Genomic DNA, 20,946 nt, shown 5'->3' on the forward strand with positions numbered 1-20,946 from the left:
GAATACAGGGGTAAAACCAGGGGCGGTGGAGTGACACACGGCTCCCCTTCCCCACCTGATGCAGCCCTGTTTGCCCATGTGTCCATCAGGGAGGTTGGATGTTGATCCTGTTGGGGCTGAGCTCCGATTCTCAGCCTCAGTCCCAAGCTCTCTGCACCCTGGTGTTGCCTCTCCCTCCTTCCTGGGCTTGCGTGTGGCGATGGCTCCCAGGTATCATCAGACTCTTTTTGGCTCCCTTATCCCTGCCAAACATCTATAAATAGTCTCTTCATTGAACTCTCTTCAGTTAAACTCTTTGAATTTAAACACATCTGTCTTCTGCTGGGACCCTGACTGATACATCAGAGAACAGGAGAAACTTTCAAAAAACTGTAATTAAATAATATCCTCAGGCAGAAAAGAGAAGGTTGTTCTCGTCATAAAACAACAACAGTATCAGGGAAAAAAATAAGAGCAGTTAGATGAGAAATAAGAAAGAGGTCTTGAAGTGTTAAAATACAAAGTAAATATCCCAAATGTTAGGACAAAAGATAAAGAGATGGAAAGTCAGTGAAGGAATAGAAGAGACTAAGAGAGCAGGACTGAAGTGTCTGCCACAGAGGGTCCATGGACGGTCCAGCACGTGAGTGATGTGAGAAAAATGCCATCTTTGTGAAGTTTCTGAAGACCAGTGGTCAAGAGAAGATCCTAAATGCTTCCCCCAAATGAAGGTATGTTATGAAAAAAGGAAAATAAACAGAAAAATGAAACATAAGAAAAAGGTATTGAACATGAAAAAAAAAAAAACTATATCTAAGATTTTTAAAGTCAATATAAGTACTGAAATGCAAAGCACAAAAATGACCTCAGAAATAATGACAAAAGATAGAAATGGAAAATAGGAGGAGAAATCTGAGTCTTGGATAACCAGTACTTCAGCACCCTACCCGAGTGAAATGTCCCTCAGGGTCTGCACAGCAAAGGTCAAAGGAAAACACTAAATACAAATGTGTGAAATTTAGGTGACTAAATAGAAAGGAGATACTAAAAGAGAGAAATTAAAAGATATCACATGTAAAGAAATAAATATCTGAAGGTTATCAGATTTTCAACAGCAACACAGGAAGCTAGCAGTCAGTGGAGCAAGGCCTTCAACATTCTGAGAGAAAATCCTTCACATTTTGTGTATAAAATTATAAGCATAAGGCTTCCCTGGTGGCGCAGTGGTTAAAATCTGCCTGTCAATGCAGGGGACATGGGTTCGAGTCCTGGTCCAGGAAAATCCCACATGCCACAGAGCAACTAAGCCCGTGCACCACAACTACTGAGCCTGTGCTCTAGAGCATGTGAGCCACAACTACTGAGCCCATGTGCCACAACTACTGAAGCCCGTGCGCCTAGAGCCCATGCTGTGCAGCAAGAGAAGACACTGCAACAAAGAGTAGCTCCCGCTCACCGCAACTAGAGAAAGCCCGCGTGAAGCAATGAAGACCCAATGCAGCTAAAAATAAATAAACAAACAAACAAATAAATAGATTTATTAAAAAAGTTATAAGCATATACCTAAGTCTGAGGGTATAATAAAGATATATACAGATGTGGCAAGGCTTTCCCTGCAACCTTTGATTAAAAAATGCTAATATATAAGATGCTTTAGCAAAATTGAATAAAACAAGAAAGAGGAAATGTGACATCCAGAAAAATGACCAAACAAAGGAGAACGGCAGAGAAATCTCACCACTAAGAATCATACGGTGGTAAATCTGATGAAGTGTTTAAAGAAAAAAAAGGAGACGCATATTGAAAACTATTCAAATGAAAAATCAGGGTAATTATTTACTGGGGAATATGTGATGAGGGTGTAAAAAAGAGGAAGGATAATTGTAGTATAATATTTATCTGTATAAAAATCAGTATATATCATTCACAATAATGTTTTATGTTATTTACTTGTTGCTTTTCAAAAAACTACAAGTGGGTCTGATGTAAGAAAGGTACGTCCCCATTCTGCACAACTGGAAATCAGTGATAATTTTGGAAATGACTACATAAAAACAGCAATATGCATTTATTATTTAGAAGTATAAAGGTAGAAATATAGAAGAAACTTCCAAAGATTTTAAAGTAATTACTTTGGAAATAGGTAGGACTTGAAGAGGAGATGAGTGTCTTTCTCTTCCTATTTAATTTTCTAATTAAATTTCTAATTACTTTGATGCAAAAATAATCAAATGCAAAAATGCATTAAACGCAATATTGTAATGGATGCAAAAGTAAGACTAGGCTCTATGTGACAAGAAGTGCCACCTAGATGAAGAAAGGAAGGATTCTGGGTGGTGATGGCCAACAGCTACCCTACGTGATTGCGGTGTCTACACCATCTGACAGCAGCCCTTGTTGGCAGTTGGAGCACATTGAGGATAAAGCATTTGTCAATAAAATTCTGGGTAAATTTACTTCAAACAAGAACATAGGGCGTATGTCTCCTAATACAGAAAGCACAATTTCCATAAGACCGCAGTGCTTCCCTGTATTTTCAATTCTGTTTTTTATCATGCAACTAAAAATAATAAGCTTATTCAAAATGTATCTATAAAACTTCTCAGAGCTATGGCATCACTGACAATGTTTATTAAGACTAAACATCATCACAGTTTACTTTCTCTCTTGCCTAGTACAGAATTATTCTTGGCAAGGACATCAGGCATGCTCTGCATATGTCACAGTGCTTTCTGATGATTTATGTCTGGGTCTGAGGCCAATTCTGAAACTGCAATGTCTGTCCACATGCATTAAAGGAAAATTTACTGGGAGGAGTTCAGATACCTCATTATTTTAAAGCTGTAAAGTATAAGATCCTTTAAGGGCCCATTTTGAAAGTATGTTTACCCATTAATAAAAATTACTAGTGATTTTGTAGTTTTCTTCAAATCATAAGGCATAAACCTAGATGTTTCTAATTGTGCCTTAGTATTTCATTAAAAAAAAAGGCCCTCAGGTAAGCCTCAGGCAAACAGTCACTGTTGACCATTCCTTTGGGAAAACTTCATTTTATTTTAGTAGTATTTTCTTTCTCTTAAATATTCAAATGAAGCACGCTAAAGTTTCTAGGACTCATAGAAACTATCACAGAGAGTTTTTTCTTTTCTTTTCAACACACATGCTCATAAAAGATTGAGCTTAAAGAATAAAAGGCTACTTTCAGCAAAGCTGCTCATGTGCTAATCCAAAAGCAGTTGATCTCCCCTTGCAAAGTGTCCTAGAAAATTGAATTAGAGGCAGATTTTTTGGCTGCCGTCGCACATGAGTTTCTTCAGGGTAGTGGCAGAAATCAATGGTTTCCTTAAATAAAACACTCTAGGGACAGAGGAAATCAGAGCCTGGCTCACTTCCTAGAATTTGTGTTTTTCTTGTATGATCCTTCCTTAGCAAGTACTTTCAAAGTCAATTCCTTTTTTCTACATTTATAATCAAAAGGAATAAGTACCTAAACTTGGATATGAAATTCTGATGCTTAAATAATTCCCATCCTCGGCTGATCAAATCTTCATTCTCTGGACTCTGGTCTATGGCAACTGAACTTGTGCTAAATTAACAAGAGCAGGTGTGAACCACTCAACTTCTGAGCTTATTCAAATTATTTCACATTTTAAGAATGTGAATGCATTTTTGTGTGAGTACTTTATAAGCTGTAATGCCTTTTTTCCCTTATAGTAATTCATTTATTCACTCATCTATCACTTCATTCATTCATCTCTTTAGTGAAGCTTATACAGTATTTAATTCCATCAATAACTATAGCTAAGTGCTATGAGGTGAGTTCTATTTTATTTCTGTCTCTTTATCTTGAACATTTTTGAGACACTAATGGTATATCTTAGTAATGTTTTCTAAATCCTACCCAGGTACGTGGTAAGGTTTTCCAAATCTTACCGAGCCTAAAGTGGCTGCTACTAAGTAAAAGATAATGGTAAGTAAGAAAAAATATTAAGTTGATGATAACATAATGATAATAGCTAACATTTATTAAGTGATTACTAAATGCTTTTACCTATTTTAGACTTTTAATCTTCAATACACCCAGTAAAAGCTTAGAAGTCATGGGACTTGCTCCAAATTTCATAGCCAGTGATGAAGATTGTTGTAGTCCAACTGGCTGTCCAACTCAAGAACTCAGGCCTTTCCAGACCATGGCTGGGATTAACATATACACACAGCTATATATAAAATAGATAACCAGCAAGGATCTACAGTGTAGCACAGGGAACTCTGCACAGTATCTTGTAATTAAGCTATAAGAGAAGAGACTCTGAAGACAAATATGTATATATAATATTCAAATATATATATATATAACTGAATCTCTGTGCTGTACACTTGAAACCAACATGATATTGTGAATCAAATATACTTTAGTTAAAAAGAAAGACTGCATTGTATATGCCCACAATAATAGTGACACAGTGGTAATTGGACTGTCTTGCTCCTTCATATTCCTGGACACAGTGGTTAGCACAGTTGGAACTTGATCCATTACGACAAAAAGTTGTATGCATGTACTTATAATCTTAAAATGGCCAATAGTGAAAATAATTGCAGTCATTTGCTGAGTACCTTCTGCATGCAAGGCACCTGCAGTACATTTTAGGATACAAACCATGACCTTCTGCTGCAGGTACTATTATTTTTCACATTTGACAAACGAGGGAGGTGAGGTTCTGAGTTGTTCATTAACAAACACAGGGTCTCACCATCAGTGACAGTGTCAGGATGTGCTTCTAAGTTTTTTGTTTCCAGAAACCTGCTTTAATTGGTAAAGCATTATACTTCTTAAATACCAAGAAAAGTAAAACTAGCCATGCCTGATAAAAATGGGCTGAGATAATTTTTGTCGTTGTTGAACTAAATTGCATTGACTAATGACAATTTTCCCACAGTTAAAATACAGTGAAGTTCATTAAATTTGCCTTTTTTAGGATTTGTTTGTCCCTTAACTCTTATTTCAGAAAGATGAAAGAAATAATTCTAGTTTTCAACTCCAGCCAAAAATACACATTCTTACTTGTAACTATTTTGCTACTGATACCATTCCAAAAAAGCACTTATTACATACAGTGTGGTTAAAAGTATTTTCCTATGATATTTTTTGGGGGGGATTCTGGAGCTGTGACTTAGGAGCAGTTCCAGGGGAGACAGGGAAGCCACAGAGAAGGTGTGGTAGCCCTCTGCCCATCCATCCAGTTCCTCCCAATCCAGGTCCAACCAGGGGAGCCCCACCTTTATTTCATACCATAAAATTTCATACCCACATAAAATACTATTTATAAAAAATACCTTTATTGAGTTGCAGAATAGCTTTTCCAGTTATTCATAATTGAGCACACAGTACAATTGAATATATATTAAGGTGTGTGCTTTAAGAAGCTTCAGGGTAATGTTTTGGAAATTGTAACCTTTTTATTTTCTAAGCAGCACCCCCCATGTTATTTCTTTCTTAAAGAGAGGAAGGCACTAAGTGAGCTTCTTCTTGTTTTTGAGTCTAAAGAAGTCCTAGATTCTGTCTTCTGTGTGATCTAATGAGTAAAACCAGGTAAAGTCAGAGTATCTGGTATGAGGCCTGTTGACTTAAGACTATTGATGCACATGACCACCTCTACCACCTGGGCCTCGGCCCCGTGATGAAAGCACAGGCCGAGGGGACTCTCACTGACTAGAATGAATTTTCTGTTCCTTCATCAGAATGGAGACTAAAAATGGAAATGAAGTTGTAGAAAATAAAATTATGTGTCTTATGTATATATTACTGGCTGAGATTTCTATATGCTAAATTTGGAAAAGATGCCTGGTTTTGCTGGTGGCAGTGACTGGGGAGCTGTAATATGGAAAAAGAAGGAAGTTTCACCAAATTCACGTTTTCCATCATATTCTCCCAAGTTAGACTCATCTGTGGTCTGATGATGCAGCCCCTGAGAGAGACAGGGGCTGCAGTGGTCTTAAGAATGAACCGTGGACAGTGGTTCAGTCCTACAGCCAGCAGCCTTCATGCTCCAGAAATGGCTGTGTAAATAGTGTGGGAGTCCCAGGGTGTCACCTGAACAGGGAAAATGCGAGATCAGTCACAACAGCCCAGTCTGTGACCACAACTTGAACCTTTTTTACTGCTCCCATCTCAATTTGTAAAAGTCTCACCCTGGCCGGTTCTTCACAAGTCCTCTCTCTGGGCTATTGTATCACAGGTGCTGTGGTTGAGGAAGGGCAATTGGGAGGTTGTTATTTCTCATCAGTTTATTTTATAGACTCAGGCAGAAATATGTATTATTTTTGCCTTATCTTACCTAGGATATTTTTTTCAATTAAGGTCATTCTTTGAGTCAGGCCATGCTGACAAGCAGAAATTTATCTTGCTTCATGAAGCATTTAATGACAGTCCACTTTCTAAATCCTGAACATAATCAATGTGCTATTTACTCTTCAAAAACATTCAAAATAAATAGGCTAACAGTTTTCTTTCTTTCTTTCCCCAAAACTAGGACAAAAAATATTAAAACATTACTCATTCTTTCTAATGATCATTTGGAAATTGCTGATTAGAGTTTTGAAATAGTTCAAGAAGTGTGCATGTGTGTGCATGCGTGTGTACTGTTTGTGGGTTGTGTGCACGTGAGTGTACATGTGAGTGTGTGTACATGTGTGTGCACAGGTGTGTACGTGTGTGTACCTGTGCATGTGCACGTGGGTGTGCATGTGCACGTGGGTGTACGTGTGCACAGGTGTACGTTTGTGCATGCATGTGTGTACACGTGTATGCATGTGTGTGTGTGCCTGTGTATATGTGTGCATTTGTGTGTGTACGTGTCTGTACATGTGTGTGTATGCGTGTGTGCATGTTTTGCATACGTGTGTGTACATGTGTGCATGCGCCCATGTGCGTGCATGTGTGTATATGCATGTGTGTATGTGTGTGTGTGTGCCTGTGGGTAAGTGGCTCCCAATGGAGGGAGGTATGATTTTGTCCTCCCTCCTCCCAGGAACACTTGGCAATGTCTAGAGACATGTTTGCTCCTCACAACTGAGGGAAGGCATAGACGTCAGGTTGCTGTTAAACAACCTTGTTGTGAGGACAGCATCTCACATCGAAGAATTACCCAGCCCAAAATGTCAGCAGTGCTGAGACTGAGAAATTCAGCTGTAGTTTAGGGACAGACTTTTCCAATAAGGAGGTTAAATTGGATGCCCACTGAATGGAAGACTTCATGTTACCTGAAGCCAGCTTCCTTGTTTTGGGAACAGTCACTCAAATAGCTTCCTTCCTTTAGACAAAAATAGCATGGGGCATCTGTTCAGTGCTGACAGAGGCCTGAACATGTCTATCCCTCTCAGAGTGCACAGACACCTCTGTTCTCATTTGGTAGCAAGAAATAAGGGCCAAGGTGGAGGGCTCACACTAGGCAGGAGCAGACTGCTCATCCCCTTTGTCCCTATGGCCTCCAGGTACTTTATCAAGGGGAGGGTTGGAGCCTCAGGGAGCAAATGCTGCCCTTGCTGCCATGAACACTCGATTGAGGGCAAAATATTTTCTTAGTGCTGTCTTTGATTCCTTCCTTGCTTTTTTTCCTAAAAAAATATGTCTCAGGAGCTAATCCTCACATGAAGATTATGATCACACTAGTGCAATGAAATTTACTAATAAATTTGTTCTTAATTGGTCTTACAACGATGGAGCAAGAGGTTAATTATTATGAACATAATATCTACATTCACCTTGTTTCATTATTTGGTTTAATATTCCCGTCACCTCACAAGTGGATCTGAGAGTACCCATTACTTTCAGAAGTGTAGATTTTTTCCTCCAGCATAACAAGGTGCATAATAAACAGTCAATTTTACATTTGATAGAATAGATAACATTTTATATTTGTCTTCTAAAATGTAATGCTTTGCTACTAGAACTATAGGCATATAAAGTGCTTTCTTTTCTTTCATTTTTTGGGGAAAATTTGGTTCTGACAATGTAAAATGTCTATTTTAAAATATTGTATTCATTCATTCAACCAATCAATCATTCAATAAAATTTATTAATTATTCTGCAAAGCAATTGGTTAGATCCTGAGAATATGAAATTAATAAGCAAAAGTCTCACTCTCCAAGTGCTCAGCTTTTAATTTTAGAATGTTTTCTCTGCATAGATTAATCATTATTGATATGAAGTCTGATTGGAAAGGAAGCCAATCCAATTGTATAACTATTGTCATTTCAAGAAGGTTGTCACCTGCTATACATATCAATTTGAAGCCATCAAATCCAGAAACATTAAGCAATTTCATTCTCTGGTTGTGAAATCAATGTCCATTCAAAATTCAGACAGCTAATCATTTTAACTGCAAGGTTAGGCATATACCATACAATATTTCTAATTAGTCTTAAGTATTGATGGAAATGTGGGAAGTAAAAATTCCTAACATAATGGAATCGTCATGCCTCTTGGGGTGATATGATAATCCTTGCATAGACATTAGGTGGTTTTAATAGGTCTGCTAAGAAACCAAATTCTCTAGAGCCACCAGCAGGGTCACTAACGACAAGTTTTGAGCAGTCCTGAACAGATTGTGTTAAGTTACTTTCAAATATACTTCACACGAACATAATTACTTTTGATAATTTTAAGTGTAATAACTTTATGGAAGAAAACGTTTATTTCAGTTCTTTGCCTTCCACTCTGAATTCCTTTTAAATGCTATCCTAAAATTTTTCACCCATTTTAATAAAATTTAGTTTCTATTTTAGTGAGAGTGTTCTTCAACAATTAACACACACATCAACTGCAAAATATTATAAGGTAAAGTCTGACTCAGAGTGAAAACCCTTATGATTTCATCTCTCTAAAATAACCACAGTAATGATAACTCAGCTAAATCAGCTCTGTTTCCATATTTTGGGCAGTTTACAACCTAAATGCACACAGATACAAACACATCCAGTAAACTGCATAGGCATCTGTTACAAAGTTTAAAAATAGGAAATATTTTAGGATATTTGGAAAAAACAGGACTCAAAATATTGATATAATTATTGATATTTTATCAATTATTAAATGCTATAATGTATCAGATTGTCACCCAGATTAATGTAAACAAGGTCTTGTAACTCTGGAGAAAAAGTTTGGGAGTGAGTCTAGGTAGTTGGAAAGCCCAGAGACCCTATGTAACTAGGACTTCTGATTTCTATGGCTATTCCAAACCACGTCTGCTTTATTTTACTCTAAACCCTGCTTCTTCTTTAGACAACAGACAAGGCTCACTATGATTTCCTTCCTTCCCTTGGAAATTTTCTCTGCTCTTCAGCACCTGACCATCTTTGAGATCTGAAATCAAGTTTTATTCCTGCATCTCATTCATTATTTAATAGTTATTTATTAATGGACTACTCATGTTCCAGTTACTGTGCTAGGGATGCATTCAACAAGGCACAAGACAGACAAGTCCCTGAACCCATGAAACTCACATTCTCTTTAGGAGGAGAGAAAATCAAGGAGTAAAACAAATGACAGACAATAAAAATGGGTGCTATGACAGGCAATACCTGGGTGGAAAGGACAGTTTAGGAGGGTTCAACTAAAGAGGTGACTGAGCAACAAGAGGGAGGACACCTGGAAGGAACAGCATGAGGACAGAGAGGAGGAGGAGAGGCTGTAAAGCCGAAAAGCTTCTAGAGTCCGCTAGCAACAGGATGTCACAATGAACGGAACGCTGGCAGGTACTCTGCGAGTAGAGGAAGATGGGCAGGAACCCAGCTGTGCAGGCTCTTGTTGGCAGCACAAAGAGTCTGTATTTCATTCTCAGCATAAAGGTGAGCTACTGAAGAAACTTCAAACAAAAGCGACTTTATACAGTACAGCATACTTTGAATCACCCTGGCCAAATCATGATGAATGTTTAGAATCAGGCAATGGAGAACTGTAATAGTACAGGTAAAAAAAAAAAAAAAAAAAAAAAGGCAGACTTGGGCCAGGATGTTTTCAGAGAAGAGAGAGAGAATTGGGCAGATGAAAGATGAAATTTTGGAAAGGACTTTCTGGTAGGGCTTGGTGGTAAATAATAAAAACGGTGGAAGAGGTCAAAGAGAAGTCTCAGTATATAAGAAGAAGGCAGTTATATGATGAGATAGGAAAGGCCATGGGCAGACAAGGCTGGAGAGGGGCGTAGAGACTAGAGGTGGGTTGATAGGGGTAGGGCGTGAGGAATTTTATTTTAGAAGTGTTAAGTTTAAGATTGAGATGAGACTTACAAGATGAGATATTATGTAGGTGTTTGGGTATGTGAGTCTGGAAGTCAGATGAAAAGTCTAAGCTGGAACAGGTATAAGAAGAGAAGGAAAATTGGTCACTGAGATAGGAGGGGTACTACAAGTTTACTCTTTTCAAAACAGAAAGAATAAATGATTTTGAGAACACAGAGTGTTTTCACTGAAATGCATAGTACAATGAAGACAGAAAAAGTGTCTACTGGCGTTTTGATCATACAGGATGATCACTGTCTTGCTTTACATGAATAGTGCCTGTTTATATGTGTTGTCCTGGGTAATAATTAACAGCACCCTTTTCACTCTAAAAAGACTAGCAGTTTGCATGATAAAACGCCCTAGTTACAGGTCGTATTAAAAAAGCTGTGTCAGCTGTGGCACCATGGAAATCGGATTGGATTGAAGAATAAATAGCAGGTGACAAAACTGAAATCCCAGGTGTAGCAAATTTTTGATATATTTGGCTCTGTAGATGAGCAGAATAAAAGAAAAATAAGATCTGCAATGGTGTCGTGTTCCAGTAGGGCTATCCCTAAAGCCTGCTTTTATTTTGGGGGGAATGGTCCAGCAGAGAGAGAAAGATGGATAATGCAAGAAGGAAAGTTGATGGAGGGAAGGGTACAAAGGGAGGAGTTGGCCTTGGACAGAAGTACGTCAAGTCCTCTAAGTAGTAAGAGGGACGCACTCTTTCTTTCAAGTCCTTTCCTTCTGACTTTGGTATTCTCTCATAATCTCCCTGCTTCTCCTCTCAGCCACTTACCCTACCATGGCTTCCAGTGTTAACAACATAAGTCTCCAGCTATGCTTAACTCTTCGGGTTTTCTAGGACACACTTAGTTTTTGACAATTAGAGAACTGCTATCCCTAATTTGTTCTAATTTGGTAAATTCTTCAAAAGAAACATTTTATACAATATCCTCACACTGTTCCAAACATCATTTAAAAAAAATCTTGCAGAAGTTTAATCTGTTTCTAAAAGAAAACAAAACCTTTTTTAGCATAAATTTGGGCAAATCATTAGCATAGTGTTTCTTCACAGGAGCATGATAATTAGTTACCACAGAAATAAACTTGTCAGACAGGATTATCGAGGAATTAACATTTCAACTGCTCCTAGAATTTTTCTGCTACTGAATCTATGGATGCAGCCCTAATATATTCACTCCTAATGGCATGTGGTGATCAATGAGGCTTTAACAATTAAAGCTACCTGCAAGGTCACTTAGAGAGTGAGCCAAAGCAGCAGGTAACTTACAACTTTAAGGAAAGCCAACGTGGGGAGAGATTCATGTGTACAACATAAATGATATACGTACCATATCACGCCGTGTGGGCTCTAGGAAATGAACTGTGGAGACCCTTTCGGCTGTGTGCCTCACTGCTCAGTTAGAATACTACTTTAAAACTTAACTTTGCTATTGTTATATTGATTTCACTTGAAGCCTGCTATCTTTAATTTCTTCTGGTTATTAAAAAGACCATACTAGAAAAAGATATTTGATGATCCTTTTCAATAAAGTTTGAAGACAACAGAAAAATTTTACATACTTTAAAATTGATAATACACAACTAAAGAAAGCAAGTACAGTTGTCCCTCAGTGTCCAAAAGGGTTGGTTCCAGGCCCCCACTCCATACCAAAATCCACGGATGCTCAAGTCCCTTACAGTAAATGGCATTGTATAGCCATCCGTCTGTATCCGCAGGTTTCGCAGCCATGGATTTGGAAGGCCGACTGTAGAGATTTGGTTTTTGATTCTGAATTCATTCCAATGAATATACAATGACAATTCACATTAAAGCAAAGCATTAGTTATGCTTTGGAACTCCTTTCCACAAAATCACTTTCCATTACTAGAAGCAACTTTAGAAATAATATTTAAAGAAATAAATCATTTTCAACTTGTGAAAGGATTCCAAAATATTTGTGAAAAGAGCTGGATTGTGTCAATTTTCAGAAATAATAATGATGATTATTCTAAACGTTTTTCAAAAGTGACTTCACCTTCCACCACACAAGTGACTCCCAACATTTAACTTTTCTGACATTGATTTGGTAAGTTAATTATACCATGGTGGTCTACTTAAAAAAAAAAAAATCAGAAATGTAAAGATTTAAATTCAGTGTATCATGTATTTAGCATTTCAAAATGCACCAAATTGAATCATAGTTTTTCAGGTTTTTAATGAGAATTAAAATTCATCATTCAACAAGTGTCTTCAATATTGCAAGTTTCTCTTAATAAGACAACCCTAATCTTTATTTTTACATTTACACTTAAATATTTAACAGAGAGATTTTGCAGAATCATGACTGGCATAACCTTGTTTTATCTATTTTGGCAAGACCTTTCTTTAGTCTCCGCATTCGTATATGTAATGTTAAAGTTATGAACTATCCACTTTCAGTTTGTTTTCAGTTATGTTTATATTAGCACAGGAGACAGAGTTCACTTCTTGGCAAGTTGAGAGGAAAATGAGGCAAGCCAGAAAGACAAGCTGTGAGTCAAGCTATTAAGTAGCAGGAAAATTCAAGTAGTTGGAATTTTCAACTTTCACTTACATCAGAGTGTCTTTCTTACAGGGGAAAGCACAAATCAGCATCTAAATCAAGGCAGATATCAGGGAAAATTAAAGAACATGGGTAATAAATGGTCACCTGTTAAAATGTGTATTTATGCTTTGCTTAGCCTTTGTTCCCTTAGATAATTGTGCCTCTAAAGAACCATGCATTTGGCTGGCTCAGTAGTTGTCACTGAATTGTCAGGATTCATCCATCACTTCTTACCTACTAAGAGCATGCATTTGGATGGAAGAAGCCAACTCTACTTTATGATCTTGTCTATTTCTAGCCTATAATATTATCTTGTTTAAAAAGTTGCTCAAAAATATATTCTGAAATCATTTTTTTCCTAAAAAAGCACTCAGGCTTTTGTCTTTTGTGTACTGTGAGTTTTTATATCCTGGGTATGTGGTAAGAATACCTGCACATGATAGCTTCCCCATAAATGCACGTGTATGTAGCTGCCAGATGCTGTTGAGGATAATGTCTACACTTTCTGCGGATGATCCCACCTAAAACATTCCCAACCTCAGCTGCATAGTTTCAGCCTTAATTTCCATGGAGTAATGACTAATGCCTTGTTTAAGGAAAAAACATACTAACAGAAACTCTGATGTTTAATGCATATATTAAGTACAAATGAAACTAGCTCTGGGTTCCTCTGCTTTCACTAAAAATATGAATAATAGTAAGTAACTTTTTCTGAGAAAAATTTCAGTAATTTTGTAATAGCCAATATTTTCAGATATTCAAGTAATATGATAGGAAATGTCCTACTTTTAAATGGTTAATTAACTTGTGTTTTAAAAGTTTCTAAAATATAATTGAAAATTTATTGGAGTATTTGTATAAGTTGAGTTAAACATGATAACTTTTAAAATGCTTAATTACTAATTGGATTAACTGACCAATGCAGATTACACTTTAAAATTCAGTTTCCAAATTTAAATGACAAAATTTCACTCCTTTTCACTATATTTTGTGTTGAATAAATATATGCCATTGGGGAAAAGGAAAGAAAAGTAAGTTTATGTTACGGAGAAGTTTTGCTGGGTCTGTAAATACCGTTTTAGAAGCAGAATCAATTATTCATTATTTTGTACAAGTTGAAGTAAAATCATTATTCCACTGGCATGTTTTTCTTAACACTACTCACAGTGGTTAATGAAAAGGTTAATGAATAATGTGCATATTTCATTAGAGAAAAAAAATCTTTATTTATTGGAAAGTGGTTAAATGGCTTATTTCTTTCCTTTGTTTTTTTAACCTCTTTATTGGAGTACAAATGCTTTCCAATGTTGTGTTAGTTTCTGCTGTATAACAAAGTGAATCAGCTATATGTATACATATATCCCCATATCCCCTCCCTCTTGCATCTCCCTGCCACCCTCCCTATTCCACCCCTCTAGGTGGTCACAAAGCACAAAGCTGATCTCCCTGTGCTATGCGGCTCCTTCCCACTAGCTATCTGTTTTACGCTTGGTAGTGTATATATGTCCATGTCACTCTCTCACTTTGTCCCAGCTTACCCTTCCCCCTCCCCATGTCCTCAAGTCCATTCTCTACATCTGTATCTTTATTCCTGTCCTGCCCCTAGTTTCATCAGAACCATTTTCTGTTTAAGATTCCATATATATGTTTTAGCATATGGTATTTGTTTTTCTCTTTCTGACTTACTTCACTCTGTATGACAGACTCTAGGTCCATCCAACTCACTATAAATAACTGATTTTTGTTTATTTTTATGGCTGAGTAATATTCCATTGTATATATTGCCACATCTTCTTTATCCATTCACCTGTTGATGGACAGTTAGGTTGCTTCCATGTCCTGGCTATTGTAAATAAAGCTGCAATGAACATTGTGGTACATGACTCTTTTTGAATTATGGTTTTCTCAGAGTATATGCCCAGTAGTGGGATTGCTGGGTCGTATGGTAGTTCTATTTTTAGTTTTTTAAGGACCCTCCATACTGTTCTCCATAGTGGCTGTATCAATTTACATTCCTGCCAACAGTGCAAGAGGGTTGCCTCTTCTCCACACCCTTTCCAGAATTTATTAGATTTCTTGATGATGGCCATTCTGACTGGTGCGAGGTGATACCTCACTGTAGTTTGATTTGCATTCCTCTGATGATTAGTGATATTGGGCATACTTTCATGAGTTTGTTAGCAAACTGTATATCTTCTTTGGAGAAATGTCTGTTTAGGTCTTCTACCCATTTTTGGATCAGGTTGTTTGTTTTTTTTTGATATTGAGCTGCATGAGCTGTTTGTATATTTTGGAGATTGATCTTTGTCACTTGCTTCATTTGCAAATATTTTCTCCCATTCTGAGGGTTGTCCTTTCATCTTGTATATGGTTTCCTTTGCTGTGCAAAAGCTTTTAAGTTTCATTAGGTCCCATTTGTTTATTTCTGTTTTTATTTCCATTTCTCTAGGGGGTGAGTCAAAAAGGATCTTGCTGTGATTTATGTCATAGAGTGTTCTGCCTATGTTTTCTTCTAAGAGTTTTATAGTGTCTAGCCTTACATTTAGGTCTTTAATCCATTTTGATTTTATTTTTGCTTATGGTGTTAGGAAGTGTTTTTTTCTGATCTGATTTTTATGATTTCTTTCCTTCTGCTAAGTTTGGGTTTCTTTTATTCTTCTTTCTCTAATTGCTTTGGGTGTAAGGTTAGGTTGTTTATTTGAGATTTTTCTTGTCTCTTTAGGTAGGATTGTATTGTTATCAACTTCCCTCTTAGAACTGCTTTTGCTGCACCCCATAGGTTTTGGATCAGCTTGTTTTCATTGTCATTTGTTTCTAGGTATTTTTTCATTTCCTCTTTGATTTCTTCAGTGATCTCTTGGTTATTAAGTAGTGCATTGTTTAGCCTCCTTGTGTTTGTAATTTTTACAGATCTTTTGCTGTAATTGATATCTAGTCTCAGCATTGTGGTTAGAAAAGATACTTGATATGATTTCAATTTTCTTAAATTTACCAAGGCTTGATTTGTGACTCAAGATATTATCTATCCTGGAGAATGTTCTATGAGCCCTTGATGAGAAAGTGTATTCTGTTGTTTTTGGATGGAATGTCCTATAAATATCAATTAAGTCCATCTTGTTTAATGTGTCATTTAAAACTTGTGTTTCCTTATTTAGTTTAATTTTGGATGATCTGTCCATTGGTGAAAATGGGGTGTTAAAATCCACTACTATGATTATGTTACTGTCAATTTCCCCTTTTATGGCTGTTAGCACTTGCCTTATGTATTGAGGTGCTCCTATGTTGGGTGCATAAATATTTACAATTGTTATATCTTCTTCTTGGATTGATCCCTTGATCATTATGTAGTGTCCTTCTTTGTCTCTTGTAATAGTCTTTATTTTAAAGTCCATTTTGTCTGATATGAGAATTGCTACTCCAGCTTTCCTTTGATTTCCATTTGCATGGAATATGGTTTTGCATCCCCTCACTTTCAGTCTGTATGTGTCTCTAGGTCTGAAGTGGGTCTCTTGTAGAGAGCATATATACGGATCTTGTTTTTGTATCCATTCAGCCAATCTGTGTCTTTTGGTGGGAGCATTTAGTCCATTTACATTTAAGGTAATTATCGATATGTATGTTCCTATTCCCATTTTCTTAATTGTTTTGGGTTCGTTATTGTAGGTGTTTACCTTCTCTTGTGTTTACTGCCTAGAGAAGTTCCTTTAGCAGTTGTTGTAAAGCTGGTTTGGTGGTGCTGAACTCTCTCAGCTTTTGCTTGTCTTTAAAGGTTTTAATTTCTCCATCAAATCTGAATGAGATCCTTGCTGGGTAGAGTAATCTTGGTGGTAGGTTTTTCTCCTTCATCACTTTAAATACATCCTGCCAGTCCTTGCTGGCTTGCAGAGTTTCTGAAAGATCAGCAGTTAACCTTTTGGGGATTCCCTTGTATGTTACTTGTTGTTTTTCCTGTGCTGCTTTTAATATTTTTTCTTTGTATTTAATTTTGATAGCTTGATTAATATGTGTCTTGGCGTGTTTCTAATTGGATTTATCCTGTATGGGACTCTCTGTGCTTCCTGGACTTGATTGACTATTTCCTTTCCCATATTAGGGAAGTTTTCAACTATAATCTCTTCAAATATTTTCTCAGACCCTATCTTTTTCTCTTCCTTTTCTGGATCCCGTATAATTTGAATGTTGGTGGCTTTAATGTTGTCCCAGAAGTTTCTGAGACAGTCCTCAATTCTTTTCATTCTTTTTTCTTTATTCTGCTTTGAGGTAGTTATTTCCACTATTTTGTCTTCCAGGTCACTTATCCATTCTTCTGCCTCAGTTCTTCTGCTACTGATTCCTTCTAGAGAATTTTTAATTTCATTTATTGTGTTGTTCATCATTGTTTGTTTGCTCATTAGTTCTTATAGGTCCTTGTTAAATGCTTCATGTATTTTCTCCATTCTATTTCCAACATTTTGATCATCTTTACGATCATTACTCTGAATTCTTTTCCAGGTAGACTGCCTATTTCCTCTTCATTTGTTTAGTCTGATGGGTTTTTCCCTTGTTCCTTCACCTGCTGCATATTTCTCCGTCTTCTCATTTTGTTTAACTTACTGTGTTTGGGGTCTCCTATTCTCAGGCTGCAGGTTCGTAATTCCCGTTGTTTTTGGTATCTTCCCCCAGTGGGTGATTCAGTGTCTTGTGTAGGCTTCCTTGTGGAGGGGATTGGTGCCTGTGTTCTGGTGGATGAGGCTGGATCTTTTCTTTCTGGTGGGCAGGGTCGTGTCCGGCGGTGTGTTTTGGTGTGTCTGTGAACTTAGTATGATTTTAGGCCGCCTCTCTGCTAATGGGTGCGGTTGTGTTCCTGTCTTGCTAGTTGTTTGGCAGGGGGTGTCCTGCACTGGAGCTTGCTGGCTGTTGGGTAGAGCTAGGTCTTAGCGCTGAGACAGAGATCTCTGGGAGAGCCCTTGTCAGTTCATATTATGATTATGTGGGGTCGAGAGGTCTCTGGTGGTCCAATGTCCTGAACTCAGCTCTCCCAGTTCAGAGGCTCAGGCCTGACACCAGGCTGGAGCACCAAGACCCTGTCAGCCACACAGCCGGTTCCTTGGGAATTCTGAGACCTTAATTCAGAACTGCCTTCAACTACGGGGTTTTTGAAGCCAAACTGTCTGAGAGGCCTGGGATCAGCCAGAAGCTGGCATCTCTTCAGATGTGGGAGCTTCTCTCTTTCCTTTTCTATCTCACTGATTTTCCTGCCATCTGAGCCAAAGCACTCCTGCCTTGGTTGACACATGTCTAGTCCTTGTCTTTATTATTAATACCTTCAAAGCAGAAAACTTTGATGTTTGCTGTGGTTATAATGTTCCAATTATCTTTATATATATGTTATATGTGTATGTGTATATATGTGTTTACATATATACACACAATGTCTTTGTTTATATATATACACACATTTATATATAAAATAAGTTATTTCTTTCAAACTCCTCTGTTTTGAATGCAAGCCTGCTGCATTTTTATATTATTTTCTACTACTCAAACAGATAAGAAGTTCAAGGTTTACAGTCTGAAGATGAAATAATTTATCATTCCTAAGCATTGTGTACCCATACTTTAGGCAAGACAGTTATCTGTTGGGATAATTTAAGTTATAGAAAGACAGTGGAATGAAGCAATTGTTTACAACACGTAATATGATATTGTAGACATTTTTTGAGCAGTTATAATAACTTAATAAGTAAAAAGTATATACAGTAATTTCTATTTTCTTTGTATAAGCAGTCCAATAATCCACTCAGGGCCAAGATTAAAAGAAATATAAATTCTGTAGTTGAAATTTAACTATTAAGTATTACAAACATTTTTTGTCTTTATTGCTAAAGATAGACATTTATCTTATTTCCCCTTTTAGAAATATTTCTCATCTTGTCTAGTACACATTGTTTTAGCTCATTTATCTTCTTCCTGGATTCAAAGCTAGAAAAGCTTTCCCAGCTCCTTTTGCCATTAGGTGTGTTCATATGACAAAGTTCTAGCCAACAGAATGCCAACGAAAATGAGACATGCCACCTCCATGCCTGCTTTCCCCTACCAGTAAACCATCTACCCATTCTCTGCCATGCTGACTGGAGGACACTCATGTTTTCAGCCAAAAACACATTTGAACTAGCATAAATTGAATAAGGTTGAATAAATGAGCTCTTTATAAAGATGTGGTTGGGGGTAGAACCACAAGCGATAATATAGTATTCCTGGGCCACAGCATAGCTACTCTGATACCACTTCTGTGTCTAAAGGCCACCAGAAAGAAAGGAGTCATCAGTACTTGGAGGAGAGCCATCAGCCAGGAGCTGATACCTTCACAGGAGGGACTGAGCCAGCCCCTGGGACACCATACAAAGGTCAAGGGATTATAGATCATGATGCCACTTGCTTGTCTCTTGAATTTCTTTCCAGTGTTCCCCATTGATGGAACCACATAGGAAGCCAGAAGACAAGAGAGCTTGTATTTTTTTGCTAGGGCTGCCTCAGCAAAATATCACAGACTGGATGGCTTAAACAAATGAAATTTATTGTCTCATGTTTGTGCAGGCTAGAAGTCCAAGATCAAGGTGTCAGCAGTGTTGGTTCCTTCTGAGGGCTACGAGAGAAAGATGTGTTCCAAGTCCTTCTCCTTGGCTTGTAGATGACCACCTTCTCCTCTCTTTATACTGTCTTCCCTCTGTGCATGACTCTTTCTGTGTCCTAATTTCCCTCTTTTATAAGGACACTGGTCATATGGGATTAAGGCTCACCCTAATGACCTCAGATTAACTTGATCACCTCTTTAAAGACGCTATCTTCAAATAAGGTCACATTCTGAGATACTGGAGATTAGCACTTCAATGCAAACCTTTGGAGACACAATTGAACCCATGACTGAGCCCACTGATATAATCTACAGAGCACCTCATCCTTAAGCGTACCAAGGTGTTCAAGAGTGGGGTGACAAATGCTTACCTATTTGTGTTTGTTTTTCTTCTTCATGTACTATATGCTGTGGTTTTGCAGCCTAACATCACTACTTGGTTTCATTTGTACTCTCCCTTTCATTAAAAGATGAGCAACAGCTTTAGCTAATATCTCAGTAAAATAGGTTTAGTACATGTACTTTTAGTACCTTTACTATACCAGTGTGCATTTCACCTGATTTAAGCACTCCATATTTTCCTTCCTGCTTTTGTTAGGTTAAACAATCACACGTTTCTTTTTTAAAAGTATCGTGCTTCTCTGCAGAAATCCTGTCTTTCCTTGTTCCAAAAATAATGAGCTTTTCAAGTTACTTTTTCACAGAGAGTATTTGTTTCAGTCTTTCTGAGAGAGCTTTTCTTCATAGGCGGTGCACAGCCTTGCTGTTTTTTCCCCCACTATTCCACTAGAGCATGGGAGGAAGGATACTTCTCCTATATTCATATGCAATGGAACGTCATCATCCAACAGAAACAAGATGAGAGTGTAGAGTTGGGGGTGAAATGTGTGCATACCATTAGCTTTACTTTAAAGGTATGTTAATGGTCAAAATATTATGCCACAGGGACTTCCCTAGTGGTCCAGTGGTTAAGACTCACTTCCAATGCAGGGGACGCAGGTTTGATCCCTGGTCAGGGAACTAAGATCCCACATGCTGTGCAGCATGTCCAGGAAAAAATAAAGAATAACGTGCACGCAGAATATAATTGTTTTTAAATTATAGCTACAGCATTCCTGAATTGATTTAAACAAAATTGAAATTTTCTTTTTCCCTTTTACTTCTAAGTATGTTTTAAAGGTGTAGAAAACTAAAATTAATGGAGCTCCACTTTTGTTCTTTATAGATGATAAACATAAAAAAAAAATTTCTATAAATTTTCCATTATTTCAAACAAACCCAGGACCTGTGAAGAAATATTTCTGAATTTAGATAACTTAGACCAGATATAGACAGGTTGTCAACTACTTTTTCATAAAAATAAAAAACAATAGTGTGTGTAAATTGCAAAAAACAAATTGTAGTTATATAACTTTAAGGAAAGTGATTTTTTTTTCCTGTTAAATATCCTTAAAAGTGACATGTGCTGAGGATAGAGAAAAAATAAGTACCCCTGAGATGTA

Source organism: Grampus griseus (assembly GCF_964374135.1).
Source record: "Grampus griseus genome assembly, chromosome: 13".
Taxonomy (NCBI): Eukaryota; Metazoa; Chordata; class Mammalia; order Artiodactyla; family Delphinidae; genus Grampus; species Grampus griseus.